Raw genomic sequence first — 5,592 nt, forward strand, 5'->3', positions numbered from 1 at the left:
TACATATTGGGACTGAAGTCAAAATGTTAGGAATAAATAAAATGTTGAGAGTAAATGTATTTTTTTGTTTTTGCATATTGACAATAAAGATGAAATGTTGAGAAATTTGAGAGTAAGTATAGCTTTAAATCTTGCATATTCAGATTGAAGTCGACATATTGAGGAATCTTGCCAAGCAGGTTCACACATACAAGGAATTCACTGTGGTGTGTTTGTGCCAGTATTAATATATAAAGGCACCCAGGGAGGGATTGTGCAATACATTGTAAGTTAACACTGGAGACTGGTTTGAGCAAAGTATAGATTCAATATTAGTATAGTATAAATAGACAAGATGTTGAGAATAAATATAGTAAGTAAATAAATTGATTAGACAAATATATATTATCATTTGCGAAATATATATTTTGAAATCTGCATATCGAGAATAAAATCCCCAAATGGACCCTGAAAAACCTATAGACAGCTACAAAGACAATATATATGGCTAAGAAGAAACACAATGTATAAACAAAAGAACACAAAATCACTATAGATAAATTGAGTGACCACAAAGAGGCAAAAAATGAACTATGCAAATTAAACAAACCAAAACCACACAAATTGACTTAAAAAGACACAAACGGATAACAAAAGATATGAAATAACTAGAGGGCAACGTGTAGCAAAACTGTTTACAAATGTGAGTCTCAAAACGTGTGTGTAAAGAGGTTTGTGAAAGTGCTCCAAAAAATCTTTAAGTAAGTATTCAGAATCCGTGTGTGGGTGTGAATGGGATTTGAACATGTTAAAAGAAAATATCTTAAAATATGTTTACAGATTTGAAAGCGTATTCATAACTGTAAATGTGTAAACAAATCTGGAAACCCATACATAAAGGTTAAGGGCTGAAAAGGCTTTATTTTGGTTTAAGAGCTGAAAATACAGACAAGTCATCAGTTTCTGTTCAGGCTACCTCTCAAATTTCTTCAGTAATGGCCCCTTAAATAATGAATTTAAAGGGATAGTTCACCGAAAAATGAAATCCACTCATTATCTTCTCACCACTCTGTCAATGAAGGGACAGGTGAACTGTTTGAGTCAATAAAACACTTTGGAGTTTCAGGGGTAAACAGTGTTGCAGCCAAATCCAATACAATTTAAGTAACTGGGGACCAATTCTTCAAACTTAATAAAACAACAGAAAAAGCTTGAAACCTCAAACTGCAGTTTTTTGCCTTAATGTCTTGCTATCGGAAGTAGCAACTGCTACAGTGCAACCCATTGGCTGAGAGCTGGTGTGCAGTTCGTGAATGCGAAAGTGAACACGGCTCCTGAAGTGGATCAGAGTCACCAGTTACTTCACCCCTCACACTGCTAAAGTGTTTTGTGGACTCAAACACTTCACCCACCCCTCCATCGGCATAGTGGTGAGGAGATGGCCCGGCCCCTAATGGATGCTAATTGTAAGTCGCTTTGGATAAAAGCGTCAGCTAAATGACATGTACTGTAATGTAATGAGATGAGTGAAATTTTATTTTTCAGTATACTATCCCTTTATGACACAAAGTGGCCACAAACTAATGCAACACTATGAGAAACAGATGCAACACAACCACTTAAAAGAACACAACAATTAACCACAAAATGACATCACTGTGCGGACCGACTCCACGATGGCCCTCTTGCAAACGGGCTCACAATAAATGGAACCAAAACTAGAGTAAGAGTGTGAGCTCTTTCATTTCTCATGCTCTCTGCAGGCCTCCATTCCTACTTGTTAATTTCTTTCCGTGTCTGTTTTAGTGGCGCATGCGCAGGAGCATCAATCAGCGGCTTCATGGCCTCGGCTGATTAAAACTCTCCATTAGAGCTGATCCTCATCATGTCCCCCGTGTGGACCGACTTCGGTTCCGCGGGAAAGCGACGCAAGTGGTACGGGTTCGGTTCCGGCGTCGAGGCGCAAACTCGGGCCGCCCTACTGTTGCACAGCTCGGGTCCAATCAGGAGCCGGGATCCAGGTTGAGAGGGTTCACGTGCTCGGCTCTTGTTAATGTCATCCAGACGTCACGACGATGAACCGAGCGACCGCAGGAAATAACCAATAATCACATGTCAGAGCAACACAGAACACACATGAACTGTGATGCGGGTCGAGATCATACAAGTTTGTATAAGATTAATGTGTGAGTGGGTCCAGATGTGAGTCACGAGGAGGAAATCTGGACGGGGCGTGTGTGTGAGTGTGTGAATGAGCTGGGGTTGACGTCATCAACATGGCGGATCAGGTGCGTTCAAATGTCACGTTGTATCAGCTGATGGAGAGAGAGAGCCTCAAACCAACATCCATCTGTGGGTCCTCTATCAGCACATCCGGGTTCCGGGTACATAGAAAGAAAGAAATAAAGATAGATAGAAGGCTGATGGATGGATAAATAGATAAAAAAAGATAGATAAAAGAAAGAAAGAATGATTGATAGACCGAAAGATAGATAGATAGATAGATAGATAGATAGATAGATAGAGAGAGAGATGCTGGATGGATAAATAGATAGAAAGATAGATAGATAGATAGAAAGAAAGAATGATAGACAGAAGGATCGATTGATCAATAGATACAAAGATACATGGAAAGATATAAATTAAGAATGATAGACAGCCAGATAGATAGATAGATAGATAGACAGAGGGATAGATGGATGAATAGATGGACAGGATGAAAGTATAGATAGATAGATAGATAGATAGATAGATGGATAGATAGATAGGCAGAAGGATAGATGGATGACTATATAGGCAGGATAGATGGATTAATGGATAGATAGATAGATAGATAGATAGATAGATAGATAGATAGAGAGAGAGAGATGCTGGATGGATAAATAGATAGAAAGATAGATAGATAGATAGAAAGAAAGAATGATAGACAGAAGGATCGATTGATCAATAGATACAAAGATACATGGAAAGATATAAATTAAGAATGATAGACAGCCAGATAGATAGATAGATAGATAGATAGACAGAGGGATAGATGGATGAATAGATGGACAGGATGAAAGTATAGATAGATAGATAGATAGATGGATAGATAGATAGGCAGAAGGATAGATGGATGACTATATAGGCAGGATAGATGGATTAATGGATAGATAGATAGATAGATAGATAGATAAAAAGCTAGATAGAAGAAAGAAAGAAAGAATGATAGATAGATAGACAGAAGGAGCGATGGATGATTAGATACAAAGATACTTGCAAAGATATAAAGAAAGAATGATAGATAGAAAGTCAAACCGACAGATAGACAGGAAGATAGATAGATAGAAGAATAGATGGATGAATATATATACTGCTTAACATTCTCACCAGCAGACTTCATGGATTACATATTATATTATATTATGTATAACCTTGAATTAATTTACATTTATGAGTGGAGGTGAAGATCTGACTTTAGATAAAGGCTCATCAGTAATCCAGAGACCTGAGACTCATACAAACATCCATAACACTGATCTTGATGACTTGTTAGGTGTAAAACCCTGAGCACTTATTACTACTCTATATTATACAAACTATATTTAATAAAAACAGCTCATTAATGAACAGTTCTGTTTTAATGCACACACATCAAAAAACACTCAAAGTCTATAATAAAGCAACAGAGGGACACAAACACACCCACAAACACAATATACACCACAATCTGACAACTCTAACACTATTATAGTTTATATCGTGTTAATGTCATTTCATAATTGTCTTCATGTGGTATTTTATGATTAGGTTAATCCATATCAGCTGTCTCTAATCTAATTGGTTGCAAATGTTAATGCATTGCAACACTTTTATAATGACATCACAATGACGCCAGACCCAAATGATTGATCTATAGAAGCTTGATGTCTTGTCTATAGAAGAATGCTAGGGATGACGTCATTTATCTGAATCCTTCATGACGTCGGTGACAGTATGATGCACTTTAGACGGCTACAGTCGTCACGGGGAGACGTCTTCGGAAAACACCATCTTCTAGTCGACCTCAGCCTTCAACACAACGGCTCCAAAAGTAAATCATGTGGAGATGCCGTCCAGAGGAATTCAGTGAAAATCTTGTGTTGTAGAGTTACTTTGCGAACACACACACGCTGGAGGATGATCTTCAGCCATCTGGACCCCCAGTACATTCTTGTCCATTAGTTAAATGTTTAATTAATTATGAATAAAGTCATTCATTGCAGCAAATTTAGGCAAATTTGACATCAACACAACTTTGTTTAATAAAAAACTGACTTGTGTTTTTAAGAGATAACTTGAGGTCTGTGTTTAAGTACAAGTCTGAGTTACTTGTTCATTTTACCTGAGTATATACAGTGTGTGACTTTATTTACTACACTGCTTTTTACTGCCAAACCTTTACATCATATGGCTTTAGTTAGCATTTTACATAAAAACATGTGGTAAGATTATAAAATATAATTAATTTTATAGGTTATCCAACTCTTCCGACCTGATGTTTTTTAGGTCTAAGCTTCTTGTCATGTTTCAGATATGTGAGTTGTTTTCACCCAAGACATACTTCTCCTCCAAACTTCTCATATGCTTTCATTTAAAACCACATGAGGCAGGTTTCATGTTTTCTAAAACTGCTACTTGAAGAGGTCCTGTTGGGGACTCAGGTCCAGAGAGGACCGCAAATGAGTAATAATCCACAAAAAATAATACATTAGGTAAAGAAACACATTATTAATACACATTTGTGTAGTTTTTGATTTATTTCTCTCACATTAATCATCTCATGACCTCTCACATTCATCTTGTCACCCCTTTGAAATCAAAGTCCCGCCGAAGCACACGCTTGACCAACCGCGACGTTTTATAGCATCAAATGAAGTGAGATTAGATCGGAGGAAATTCTATAGAATGTGTACTCAAATGTCTTAGTATTGCCCATGTCCCATCTGCTCACATGGATTAGGCAGGGTGATTAGTGGGCTAAGTAGAAATTGTAAGGCCAGGGATGATAGAAGTGAAAATAAAAGCATTGTTACAGTAAAACAGCATTAGTGATGTCACTGGGCATGATTTCGGTTGAGTCCACTCTTCTATGACCGCTTCATGAGGTGGGAGAGACATGACACCAGGAAAACAAGAGGTGAGCGGCTCTTTGGAGACGCGACTGATGGCAGTATCCTGTTATCAGCAACTGACCGATGAACTAGATCTATTAAGTCAAGGACTGAGGATTTCTTAAAGTAGCTGTTTGAAGAGCTGAATGTAAACATGCTCCTCCATTCTAAACAGGTCTCTAGTCTGTAGCTGCTTCAGAAGAACAGAGAGCCATTATCGTTTTTTTTTTTTAAATCAGCCTCAGCGTTGTGTGCTGTCACTGAATCAGTTGTTGAAATGTTTATTTTAAAATAACCAGTCAGATTTAAATTCATGCCATTGATTCTGTTGCTTATGTTGTTAACCAGCAAAAATGGTGCGGCTCAGCTCTGTTGTCCGTTCTTTTTTTTTAGCTTTTAAAAGAAAATAAATCTTTTTTGAAAACTGGATATTAAGGCAACATGGAAAACCCTCATAAATCAGGAGTCGAGAAAAAAAGGA

Source organism: Pleuronectes platessa, chromosome 14 (assembly GCF_947347685.1).
Source record: "Pleuronectes platessa chromosome 14, fPlePla1.1, whole genome shotgun sequence".
Taxonomy (NCBI): domain Eukaryota; kingdom Metazoa; phylum Chordata; class Actinopteri; order Pleuronectiformes; family Pleuronectidae; genus Pleuronectes; species Pleuronectes platessa.